Below are 13,776 nucleotides of genomic sequence, written 5' to 3' on the forward strand. Positions count from 1 at the left end.
GTACCATTTCTTATCTTTTACACTGTATTTTTACTGTACCTTTTCTACGTTTAGACACACAAACACTTAGCGTTGTGTTACAAGTGCCTCCAGTATTCAGTACAGAGACGTGCTGTGCAGGTTTGTCGTCGAGGAGCCATAGGCTGAACCGTAGAGCCTGGGTGAGCAGTGGGCTAGACCATCTGGGTTGGTGTAAGGACACTGTGATGTTCGCACAAGGACAGAATCACCTAACGACGCATTTCTCAGAACGTATCCCCATCAGCAAGCGACGCAGGACTGTATCCACTGAGTGGATGTACCACAGTTTGTTTATTCATTCACGTTGAGGGCATTTGGAACAATAGTTTTTCACTATTACAAATAAGGCTGCTATAAACATCTATGTACAAGTCTTTGTGTGAATATGTTTTCGAGGTTTTTTTTAAAGGTAAATACCTAGGAGTGGAATGGCTGAGTCATACCGTAGGTGTATGTTTAATTTTTTTTTTTTTTTAATGGAAGATTCACCTTGAGCTAACATCCACCGCCAATCCTCCTCATTTTGCTGAACAGGACTGAGCTAACCTCAGCTAACATCTGTGCCCACATTGCTCTCCTTTATATGTGGGATGCCTGCCACAGCAGGCCTTGATAAGTGGTGCGTAGGTCTGCGCCTGGGATCCCCCACAAACCCCAGATCAGAGCACAGGAACTTAACTGCTACGCCACTAGGCTGGCCCCTGTTTAAATATTTTTAAGTAACTGCCAAACTGTTTTCCAAGTGGTTGTAACATTTTATGTTCCCACCAGCACTGTATGAGCTCCAGTTGCTCCATCTCCTTGCCAAAACTTGCTATGGCCAGTCTTCTTATTGCACTTTTAATTTGCATTTCCCTAATGACTAATGATGTTTAGCATCTTTTTATGTGCTTATTAGCATTTATAAATCTTCTGTGAAGTGTCATTTGAAATCATTTGCTCATTTTTTATTGGGTTGTTTGTCTTATACTGTAATAAGAATTTATTACAGTAAAAACTTTTTCTCTTCTTTTTAAAAATTGAGTTATAATTCACATACTAAAAATTCACCCTATTAAAGAGTGCAGTTCAGTGGTTTTGAGCATATTCTCAAAGGTGTGCAACCGTCAGCACTATCTAATTCCAAGCATTTTCATTACCCCTCTCCTCCAAATCCTCAGACCCATTAGCAATCGCTCCCCCATCCCTGCCCCATAGCCCCTGGCGACCACTAATCTGCTTTCTGTGTCTATGGAACATTCGATGTAAATGGAATCACACAATATGTGGTTGTTTGTGACTGGCTTCTTAGTATAATGTTTTCAAGGTTCATCCATGCCATAAAATGAATCAGTACTTCATTCCTTTTTATGACTGAATAATATTCCACTGTATGGATAACACCACATTTTGTTTATCAGTTGCTGGACATTTGAGATTTTTCCACTTTTTGGCTACTGTGAATAGTGCCATTATGAACATTCATGTCCCAGTTTTTGTATGGACATGTGTTTATAATTCTCCTGAGTACATACATACCTGGTGGTGGAATTGCTGGGTTAGGTGGAAACTCTATGTTTAACTTTTTGAGGAGGTGCCAGACTCTTTTCCAAAGCAGCTGCACCATTGACATTCACACTAGCAACTTATGAGGGTTCCAATTTCTGCACATCCGCAACAACATTTGTTATTGTTTTGTCACTCTAGCCGTCTCATCGGGTGTGAAGTGGTATCTCATTCTGGTTATGAGTTGCATTTCCCCCGTGACGAATGATGTTGACCATCTTTTCATGCACATATTGGCCATTTGTGTATCTTCTTTGGAGGAATGTCTATTCAAAACCTTGCTCACTTTTAAATTGGATTGTCATTTTATGGTTGAGTTGTGTATTTATATATTTTAGACGCAACTCCTTTGACCGATATGTGTGTTGGGAATATTTTCTCCCTGTCTGTGGTTTGCTGGGGTTTTTTTTTAATGGTATCTTTCAAAGAACACAAGTTTATAATTTTGATGAAGCCTAATTTATGAATTTTTTTCTTTTATGTTTTGTGCTTCTATGTTCTACAAAAAACCTTTGCCTAACTCAAGGACACAGAGATTTTCCCCCTATGTTTTCTTCTAGACATTTTATAGTTTTAGGTTTTACATTTAGGTGAGTGATCTGTTCAACTTAATTTTTATATGTGGTGTGAGGTAAGAGTCATGTTTGACATTGAAGATATTTCCAATTGTTCCTCGTTCTACATTTTACACGTGTCTCCTCATTGCATATTGTCTCATATTTCATATGAGGATTTTACACGTGTCTCCTCATTGCATATTGTCTCATATTTCATATGAGGATTTTACACGTGTCTCCTCATTGCATATTGTCTCATATTTCATATGAGGATTTTACACGTGTCTCCTCATTGCATATTGTCTCATATTTCATACGAGGATTTTACACGTGTCTCCTCATTGCATATTGTCTCATATTTCATACGAGGATTTTACACGTGTCTCCTCATTGCATATTGTCTCATATTTCATACGAGGATTTTACACGTGTCTCCTCATTGCATATTGTCTCATATTTCATACGAGGATTTTACACGTGTTTCCTCATTGCATATTGTCTCATATTTCATATGAGGCAGGATGGGAGTGTCACTCCCCTTCTTCTCTGAGTCCTTCGTCCTCACCGTGTCTCACACCCCTTAGAGGGAAGGTTTTTGCTTTTTCTTATTTTGAGAGTAAAGATGCAGAGAGATTTTGCTAATATGGAGCATACTTTTTCGACTCAATACTGCCACGTTGCTTACCCTACATCCTTGTCAACACTTGGTATTATCTGGCTTTTTAAATTTTTATTTATTTTCTGCCAATCTTGATGGTGTAAATGGATATCTCATAGTTTTATTTTTGATTTCTCTAATTGCTATGGAGTTTCAGTATTTCTCCACACACCTGTCAATCATTCAGATTTCCCTTATATAAATTGCCTTTTATGGCTATATCCATTTTACTGTTGATATTTTTCTGTAATTCCTCTATTTTCTTCTTGATTTGCAAAAATTCCTGGGATATGCTAAATTAGAATTCCTTAATAGTTTATTTTATTTATGAAATTAAATGAATACATATATACAATAACTATTGTGAGTTTTAGACGTTGCAAACATTTTCTCCCAATCTATCACCTATCTGTTAACTCTGTTATGGAAACATAAATCTTCTTTGTGTGTGTGTGTGTGAGGAAGATTGGCCCTGAGCTAACAGTTGTTGCCAGTCTTCCTGATTTTGCTGAGGAAGATTGTCACTGAGCTGACATCTGTGCCAGTCTTTCTCTATTTCTGTATGTGGGTCACTGCCACAGCATAGCTTGATGAGCAGTGTGTAGGTCCGCACCAGGATCTGAACCCTTAAACCCTGGGTCGCCAAAGCAGAGTACACGAACTTAACTCACTATGCCACTGGGCTGGCCCCAAGATCTTTTTTTCATATGTGGTTGAATCCATCATCTTTTCAACTATAACTTTCTAAAATCTTTACTGTCTTAAGGTAAAAAAGATGTCCTCCCACATGCTCATCTCTTAGCTTTATCGTTTTACTTTTTACATTGAGATATTTATTCTATTAGGTAAGTGTTGTGAGGTAGGGATCCAACCTTATTTTTTCCATCCTGGTTTACCAGCTGTATGTACTAAACATAGCTAGCACAGCAGCCGGGCGGCCAAGGAGCAGGAGAGGCCGTGAGGACCAGGGGCCCCTGAGTGTGAGCGTCAGAGACTGACCCGTTTGATGGTTTTCTCCAGCAGCATTGAGCTGCCAGGGCCAAGAGCTGGACTGAGACAACATCAGGGTTTTTTCCAGGTGTCAGGGTTGGAAGGGCAAGGAGGGGAGGGAGTTCAGGTCTTGGCAGGGGTGGGAATAGACAGGATAAACCGTGAAGTGCTGTGGACAGGAGCAGGGGTTTTGGTTCCTGTGGGTAGGCACCTGAGACATGGAACATGCTTAGGGTACAATAAATGAGAATAGGACAAGGAAGCTGAGAGTGTGGGCTGTAACACAGGGCCTAAATGTGACAGCAGGGATTTCCTGCTTCCCTCCACTCCCTCCACCCTTCTTGGTGTCGGCACAGACGGGGGTAGACTGCTGGCGGCAGAGGCTTTTATAATAACAGCAGAGTTAGGCCCAGCGGCAGCCACCCTTCCTCACAGGAAAGGCTGGGCTGTCCTGAAGCTGCTGGCTATCAGGCTGGATAGGTGAGACCCCCTCACTGTCCAGGATCCATAGGAGGGGGTGGAGTGGCCGCACATGACTGACTGTCTGAAGGCCCTGGAGCTCAAGACCGGATGGTGGTGGGTGGCAGGAAGCAGAGAGATTTAGGCGGGAGATGGAAGTTGGGGGCGGGGAAGCGGGCCACAGAGAGTGGGTTTGTCCCAGCAGCAGCAAATGTGGGCCTCTCCAGCCAAGGCAGACTGTCTGTGCTGGGCAGGGTAGCTGGGTTACGTTACACAACAGTCCTATCGTGCAGCCACTTAACACGTTAACAAAGGTTCAGGGCTTGAAGAGAGAGCTCCTCAGGTAGCTGCCTCGCCTGGAGAACCAAGGGCTTCTCTATCCACAAGGCAGAGGCAGAGAGGGAGACCGGAAAAGCCCACAGGGCTTTTTAGCGCCTCAGCCTGGAATTGACGCTTCATTGGCTGGAATGAATCTCCTGGCTCTGCCCAATGGCAGGAGGGCTGAGAAGAGGAGGCCTCTGCACAGCTGGCAGGGGGGTCTGGAGAACTCCCCCCCCCACCCCCACCGTGTCCTCTACAGGATATGCGATGCTGTGTCCCCTTGTCACGACTGGCCTCTGCCTGGGCCTGCCTGGGCTTCCAGCCCCACCCCAGGGCTTGTCCTGGAAGGAGAGAGGTTGATGAGAGGCAATACTCGGGGGGCCCAGGGAGGGCTGCTCTCCACTGAGGGGCTGGCGGGATTAGCTGGCAAGGAGGAAGGGGAGGGGAGCCGGAAGGGTCCCTCCGTGCTGCCTGAGGAGGGGCTCCCTGCCCGGCCTTGCGGGCTGACAGCCGGCCTTGTTCTCACTGACGGATTCGCTTACTGCTCCTTCTCGGTGAGGGCATTGCAAAGGGCTCACATCCAGGGAGGAAGTGACTCCAAAAACGGACTGACCCCTGGGTTACGGGCAACGCTCCACTGTCTTTTCCCTTTTCTGTTTGCTCCCAGTGTTCTATCATGTGGATGGATTTCTGAGACAACCAGAGAAGATAATGAATGTTATGTGATAAATGTGTGCAGGGTGGGTGTGGTGCATGAGGCTCCGGGGAGATAAAACTTAGGGTCTTTTTGCCCTGACTTGGGGTCTCCAGGACCTCCCTGGCCCAGGCCTTGGGTGTCCTTGCTTCTGGCTTGCACCAGTGAGGCCACCTCCTTGCATTCCCACTTGGTAGCCCACGAAACTGGGGCTGGGGTCGTTTAAGGGCCTTCCCCAAGGTCACGAGGCATGCTGGTGGGAGAAACAAGCTTGGAGCCCAGGCTCCTGGCCCCAACCTGGCCTTCACCCTCGCTCCTTCCCCTCCCCCTTGGCGCTGGCCTGAGCTGAGCCTGCCCTACAATACCACATTTGACACATTAAGACTGTCTGTTCAGGAGAGTAGAACAAGGTGTAAATTCCTTCAAGCCCTAGGAGTTGAAAACAAGAGGCCTGTGCCCCTAGAGCAACCCAGGAAAGGCGATGTGAAAACCCAGGAGGCGGGGGTGGGGGCCCAGGGCCCGGGGCCCAGGGTGTCAGAGGGTGGAAACAGGATGTGAGCAGAGAGGGGGCCGTGAGAAGCAAGGTGGCTCCTAGCAAAAGGCGCCACCTGGTACAGCATGTTCTGAGCCACGGAAAAAGACCCTGGCTGCGTGGGAGTCGTCACATCCTGCTCCCCAGGAGGCCTCCCCCTGCCCTGCCTGGCTCCAAGCCAACGCAGAAGCTGACCCCTGAGCTGGGGGCGGGGGAGGGGGGACAAGAAGGTCGGCTTTGGAGAGATGGAGATTAAATCTTAACAAGGACTCCCAGCTCTCCCGGGGAGGCCTGCCACCCAAACACAAAAGCGAAAATGAAGGGAGAACAGGGCAGATGGCTCACCTGTCTTCCATCTACCCGACACTGATGGAGGACCTGCTCGGCCGGCCTGAGCCAAGAGTGGGGAAAGCGAAACTGCCAGGGCCCACTCCCTGACTCCAGGGAGGCCCAAGAGTTGGGAGGTTCTTGTGATGAGGGCAGAGGTGAGCCTGGACCCTAGGAGGCCCTGGGAGATTCAGCCTGAGGATCTGGGAAGGCTTCCTGGAGGAAGTGAGGCCTAAGGGGAGTCTCGAAGGATGGGCAGGTGAGGGATGAGTAAAGGCATGCCAGGCAGGGTCAGCCAGCCCAGGGTACTGAGGGGACACCTGGCCTAAAGTGTAGGTCCAGGTCGCTGGGGGCCTCTTTTTGCCCCCCTGGCCAGATCCCACCCCCTTGGCCCGCTCAGGGCCTGTACTCTCCCCTCTGGCCTGGCCCCTCACTAGCATTAACACCTGGCATTCTCTTTTCTTGTCAAAGCAACACCCCACCCCACATCCCCCCAGCAAACCTCGGGGCCCCTTCCTCCCACAGTCCAACATGGAAGTCTCCCCCACACTCACCCCCCACCCTGCCCGACTGTGTGTGCTCCCGCAGCTCCCGCCCCCAAGTCCCCATCGACCTCTCTGTGGTTCAATGCTTTTCCTTGGTTTGTAACCAGACTTTTTCTCCTAGAGCGTTTTCAGACATTTATACATACATACATACATATATAGAGATATATACAATAAAGAGCTTTCTCTTTTTTGTAGAAATGGTATCATACTATATGGCCTTACTTTGCAGCTCACTTTTTTCCTGTTGTCCTGGAGCTTGTGTGTAGATCCACCTCATTATTCTTTTATAGATGCTTGGCAGAACTAGAAAGATTGTGTATTCCCTTTTCCCCCGATACAGACAAGGCTGCACTGGAAATCTTTGTACAATTCCCTTTTTGCAGAGTGATGCCCTGAAGAGGGCTTGCGGGGTCAAAGGGCATGTGCTTTCCACATTTGGATGGGTCCTGCCAAACCGAGCTCTAAAAAGACATGCCCCTCACGCTGCCACCACGAGGGCACGAGCTTACTCACTTACCGGCCCTCCCGGTGCTGAGTGTCGCCGACCAGATGGGCAAGTGATGCCAGCTCATTGGTCCAGTGGGCAGAGAGGAGTCCCACATGTGCTCTAAACATGGCACCTCCCGGCCTGTGGAGTCTGTTTTGCTACAGCTGCCCCTTCTTCTATTGTGTTCCCTGACTTCTTACTCATTTTTGGAGGGCCTCACGTCTGTGCTTGCCTTCCCCACACTCCCTTTCCTCCTTCCGTGTTTTCTGTCTTTTTCCAAGACTGCCATCTCACACCCTATATGTTTATTTCTTTATTTTCTACCCTCCTGCCCACCCCACCCAATTAGAACGTGAGAACCAGGAGGGCAGGGATTCTGTCATTTCTTCATGCTAATGTTTCCAGCACCCAGGACAGTGCCTGGCACAGAGTAGGCACCCCTGCTTAATTGTTCTATGAATGAGCGAATGAATGAATGAGCGAATAATAACCTTTTATCTGTTATTTGTTTTTCAAATATTTTCTCCACGTCTGTCACTTGCCCTTTACCTTGGTTTATGGTGAGTTTGATCATACAGAAAATTTTAATTTATATGAGGTCGAATCTATCAGCCTTTCATACATGGATTTTGTGTTCTCCAGTTTGCTTATGATCTTATTTCTTCCAAAGTTATAAACATATTCTGATATATATTTTCCCTAATACTTGCACATTTGGGTCTTATTTTAAGTGAATTATTCCACATAGAATGTATTTTTGTGAAAGATATGAGATATGGATAAAAAATTTTTAAAAAAAGGATAGTCGGCTCTGCTATTGCTGTATACTGGGGTCCAATCTTTGCCCTGCTGGTCAGAAATGCCCCCTTTACCACTAACTGGGGTTTTGGACTTTCTATGGGTTCCTGATCCATCTGTTAATTACTATGCCAGAACCACATTTTTAAAATCACTAGACTTTTGTAGTTTATTTTTATATCAAGTGGGACATATCCCCCCTCTTCATTCTCGATTTTCAAACATTTCTTTGCTATTTTTGTACACTTTCTCTGTTGGAGGAATAGAAAACCAGCTTGTCAGGTCCCATTAAAACATCTTGTGGTTTTGACTGGGTTGTGATGCTTTTACAGATCAAGTTACAGAGGCCCCAACATCTACGTGTCAAATATTCCCGTTACCGGGCAGGACTCAGTTCTCTATACGCTTAGCTCTATCAGGTCCTTCAGCCAAATTTTACAGCTGTCTTCCTAGAGGTCCCACACGTTCCTCTTAGGCCTATTTCTTTGTATCCTATTTTGAATGACAAAATTCTATTACAATTTCTCATGGGTTTTTCAGTGTGGAGAAAAGCAATGCTGCTGTGTGATTATCTCGAATCTGGGTCCCTTTTTAAAAAGTTCCGATATTTGTCAGATGATATTTCTGACAGGCACTCACATTTTCTGCAAATAATGACGGGTTACGCTCTCCTGCATCTCTTTCTTGCCCCACTGAAAGGCCGGGACCCCCAACATGACCCAGCAGCCCTTCCAGTGGGCTTGCTCGTCTTCCTCCTCCATTAAGAAGATGATCCTGGGGGGCCGGCCCCATGGCTGAGTGGTTAAGTTCGTGCACTCCGCTGCGGTGGCCCAGGGTTGCACCGGTTTGGATCCTAGGCACGGACATGGCACCGTTTGTCAAGCCACGTTGAGGCAGCGACACACATGCCACAACTCGAAGGACCTGCAACTAAGATATACAACTATGTACGGGGGAGCGGGGGCGGATTTGGGGAGATAAAGCAGAAAAAAAAAGAGAAGAAGAAGAAGATTGGCAACAGTTGTTAGCTCAGCTGCCAATCTTTAAAAAAAAAAAAGAGAGAAGATCCTGGAGTTTTGCTATTAAGTTGATGTTTGCTGGAGTTAAGAAGGCTTCTAATTTTCTATTTCCAGTGTTTTTCCAAGAATTCTGCTTTTCTATTATCTCAGATGAGTGTTAATGGTATCCGTTTTTTGACAAGCTTGCTTGGTGCACTGGGCACCAAGATAACGAACACCTTCGTTGAAGTCAGGCGTGGCTAGGTGACTACGTTCTGGCCATTGGGGTATCAGCAGGTGACCACAGCTTCCGGGAAGTGCGCTTCACCTTCTGGAGGGGGTGTGAGGAGAGGGGAGGGTGTCCTAGGAGGCCCGCCCACTTTCCCTCTTGTGAGTCTGTTCTTCCCTATTATTTACGTTTTTTACGCAGGGACAGCCCTTCATAGTTTCCAAAATGCCTTCCTGGATGCCGGCTCATTCAATTCCCACAACAGCTGGGTGAGGCAGCGCTGCTCTGCCCCTGTCCCAGGAGGCGGCTGGGGCTGGGGTGACTCACCGCCCCGCCCACCCGCCTCCCTGCAGAGGAGCCGCCCAGCACGGCTCCCTGGGAAGGGGAAGGCACCCCATTGTCAGTATGCAGCAGTTTCTGTTTCCCTTATTGACTGGGGCTGTGGGGCCTCTTCCTCACTGGGACCCGTCAGCCGCGATGGATCCAGTCTGGGGGAGCTGCCCCGGCCCTCTGCAAGGTGAGGGTGCAGGGTGAGCCCCACCTGGCCTTGCCTGGGGGCTTCCAGGCTGCTGGATGCTGCCTTGCTCTGTGCCCCCCAGACCCGTGAGGCCCCCAGTGCTCTGGACGCTCCAGCACCCGTTCCCTCCTTGGCCAGGCTGCCAGTATGCCTCTCCTCCGGCCCTGGGGGCTCTGGATGGGGAGGAGGGAGATCACTGAGGACAAGCAGCTACACTGTGACCTGCTGCTTCCACCCCCCGAAGGAACCATGGCTGCCAGCTGTCCACAGCCCCATTGCCCAGCTTGGCTCTGGCAGGGGCCGCCCCTGTGGTTAGGCAATGGGGCCCCTAATGGGAGCCGCCATGGGACTGTTGTTGGCCTGGGGACAGGAGAGCTCTGCAAAGGGGTGGAGGGATGGGAGTGCTGCTCTAGGCAGCCTAAACAAGACCTGTCCTCCACCCCCTGGCCTGGACTTGGCCTTGCAGGACTCAATTCCCCTCTCTGGGCCTCGGTTTCCTCATCTGTAAAGTAGGGCTGATGAAAATCCCTGGGGTGAGGCCTGGGTGAGGGAGAGCGCGGAAAGGAAGGAGGGCGCAGGAGAGCGCATTGCACTTGCCTCCTTGACTGCATCCTATGCCTGCTGCCAGACACAGAGCGACAGAGCACATCCAAGAGGGGCGAGGGGGTGGTGGGCAGGTGGCCGCCCAGGCTGCACAGAGACTCCAGTAGGGCCGGGAGCCCTTGAGGACTCTGCAGTGCTGTGGTGCTCCCAAGAGGGAGTCAGTGCTCCATGAGGGCCACCAGGGAGGCCTCCTGGAGGCAGAGGCGACATGGCCTCATCTCTCAGCCAAGGTCAAGGGGGTTCCACAGCCCCTGGAAGATGAAATCTGGCCCACCTCATTTGTGACCACAGGTGAGGTACCTGCCCCAGGTCCTGGGCAGATGACCCCTCTGTTCTGCTCCTGTTGGATGGGTGAGGGGTGAATGCTGACGCCAACCCAGATCAGAGGCTGCCAGGGGGCATGGAGAAAGACAGCCCACCAGGCCTGCTGCCCGTCCTTGGGGCATCTCTCCCGCAGGCTGTGGGCTAGGGCTTTGGGGCCAAGGCACACTTCAGGGTTGTTTACTGTTGCTGAAGAGGCAGGACCAGTGCACCGAGCGCTGGGACCTCCCGGGCAAAGGAAGGGCTGGTGTCCCAGCTCAACCTTGTGCACACTAAGGAAAATCTCTGAGCCTTAGTTTTTTCTTCTGCAAAATGGGGAGAATAAGTAATTCTTATCTCTTAAAGTGACATAACACTGATGTGCAATGGGATGGAATGTAGCTAGCACATGGTATAGGTCTGCAAATATGTGAGTTTGGAAACATTGCCAAGTGGTTCTTGCTTTCAGCCAGAATGAGGCAACACCCAGAAGCCTCGGGCTGCTGGAAGAGAGCAAGGAGGCCTTCGGGGTCTCGAGTGGGGCAGCAGAAGGCATGCCCCGGGCTCTTTATCCAGGGCTGGTCTGGCCTCCAGGACCTGGGGAACGTGGAGCAGCTTCTGGGTAGCCCCCTGGCTGGGCCCATTTGCAATGGGACATTCTGGGCTGGCAGAGGGGCCTGGGGTGGAGACAGGTACGGGGAGGTGGAGTTCTGGTGCATGGGGAAGCCAGCAAACATTGCCATCTACCTGGTGAGCATTCTGTGCTGGAAGGAACTCTCTGGGTCATGTTTGCCATGCCCCTGCCTCTAGGAGGGCTGCAGTCCCCCGAGGGAAAAGACATCCCCAGGCTCTGGGGCACCTTCCCTGTGGAGGGCAGGGGAAGTTCTTCTGCAGTCTGACCTTGGCCCCTCAGAGTGCCGGTTTCCCCTCACGCCTCTGCCTTGATGGACAAAGGCCTCAGGCTGCGGGTTGGCCTGGCCCCAGCAAGGCTTGGGCTGGACCTCGCCCTGACGCCCAGGGAGTGATGGCTGAGCTCCTCCTCTGGCCCGGCCAGTCCACCTCCCTCTGCCCCAGGCTGGAGGGGCAGCTGTGCCGGGCCTGGAATGGGTGTGGGGGCGCAGAGCAGGACGGAGGAGGCCCAGAGACTCTGGGCAGGAGGAGAAATAAGCTGGGGCTGGGCTAGGGCACTGGGCAGGTTTCCAGGAAGGTGGCTTCAGCGATCCAGGGGCAGGGAACAGCAAGGGCAGAGGTTGGGAAGTGGGGATGCAGGGTGGATGGGGGTCGTGGTGAGCTCTCAAGGCCAGGCCCATGAGTAGGGACTGGGCGGTCACCGCATGTGGTCTCTGACAGGGAGAGGCGGCTCCGCACTCAGACCAGGTGCTGTCATCAGGGGCCCAGTGCTCATGTCCACACTAGGAGGCTGCAGTCCTGGGGGGCCTCACTCAGGGTCACCCACTGAGACCAGGGCAGGGCGTGCCAGCACCTGGAGCTCGGCCTCAACTCACTGCTCCGTCCACCTCCCTGGGCCTCCTCTGGCTGAGGTGGATATTTAGCAAAAACCGCTGAGGGTGGGAGGCAGCCTGAAGAGGGGGAGGGGAGAGGGGCTGAAGGAGGAGGGGAGATGCTCCTGGGAGAAGAAAGTGGGACGAGTGAAGGGAGAGGGGAGGGAAGGAAGGGGGCAGGTGGCCTTGAAACTGCAGGCCTTTCCAGCTGCTGCACAGACCTTCCCCAGGGCAGCACCCTCCTGCCCTTCTGTGGGTCCTCCTATGGCGTCAGCCCCGCTGTGGCCCTGCTGTCCCTCCCTCACCTTTAGCAGCCGGGCCAGGAGGGGGAGGCTCCAGCCACCTGGGTTCCTGGCCTAATGACTACTGTCTTTGGGGCTGCACCCTGGGCCCCGTGGCCTTGTTCTGGCCTCCTGCCCTCCCTCCCTTGGGCCCACTGCTGGGTCAACTTGCAGCCCGAGCCAGCCAGCCCCATGATGGCAGGAACACCGGACATCTGGGCATGCCTGGCCCCTGCAGGCCCCAGGAAGCTGGGCCTCAGTTGCTATGCCTATGCCTGGCCTGGCCTCCAGGGGCCTTTCCTGTCTCAGACTAAATCTGAGGCCTGCCCTTGCCCCTGGGGAAACTGAGGCAGGCACTCCTAGTTCAGGCCCTGCTGTGCGTGAGTCAGGCTGGGGACAGGGCCAGCAGCCACACCCTGGAAAGCAGCAGGGACAGCAGGATAACCTCTCTGGTTGAGGTCCTCGAGGAGGGCCTGCTGAGAAGGTGGCATGGCTCTGGCCGGGCCGCGCTCTCCCTGGAGCAGGGGTTCCTGACTTGGGGCAGTGGACGGGCTCCAAGGGATGGTGTCAGTGGGGCTGACAGCAAAGCCCAGCTCACAGGGAAGTGTTCCTGGGGCACCAGCACAGTGCCAGACACCCTGGGGCGCCCTGACCACTGTATTTGCAAAATCAAAGACTAAGGACCAGCCCTGTGGAGCAGCTTTGGTGGCCCGGGGTTCTCTGGTTTGGATTCTGGATGCAGACCTATGCACCGCTTGGCAAGCCATGCTGTGGCAGGCGTCCCACATATAAAGTGGAGGAACATGGGCACGGATGTTAGCTCAGGGCCAGTCTTCCTCAGCAAAAAGAGGAGGATTGGTGGTAGATGTTAGCTCAGGGCTAATCTTTTTCTTCAAAAAAGAAAAATTAAAGACTAACACGGGCCCTCCCAGGGTGAGGCCCCCTCCACAGAACAGCACTGATGAAGGGGCTCACAACTTGCAGGGTGTGTGTGGGCTGTGTAAGCGGGTGAGGCTGCGGAGGGCCGAGACCAGGCCCTGAGAAATGGCCCTGCTTGGACCCCCAGCAGTCTGAGAGCCACCTTCCTTCTGGAGCAGGGCAAACGGGGCGGGGCAGCCACGCGGGGAAGGGGAGCATCACACCTGAGCTGTCTGAGTGAGAGGGACTTGGGGACCTGCGTCCAGGCTGGACAGTGTTCTGTGTTAAGTGGGTGGGGTGCTGGCGGGCAGAGGCAAGTCTCAGGGCTGGCGGTCTGGTGAGAAGCTCGGTGGGCTGCACAGGTGCAGGCGGGGAGCGTGTGTGACAGTGCCATGGGCCCCGGAGCCAGAGCTGGGCCACAGGTCGGTGGACTGGCCCCTGGGGCCCCTGAGGCGGGACTGCTCATGGAGGGGCTTCTGTGGGTGCCCTGG

This window comes from Equus przewalskii, chromosome 14 (assembly GCF_037783145.1).
Source record: "Equus przewalskii isolate Varuska chromosome 14, EquPr2, whole genome shotgun sequence".
Classification (NCBI taxonomy): Eukaryota; Metazoa; Chordata; class Mammalia; order Perissodactyla; family Equidae; genus Equus; species Equus przewalskii.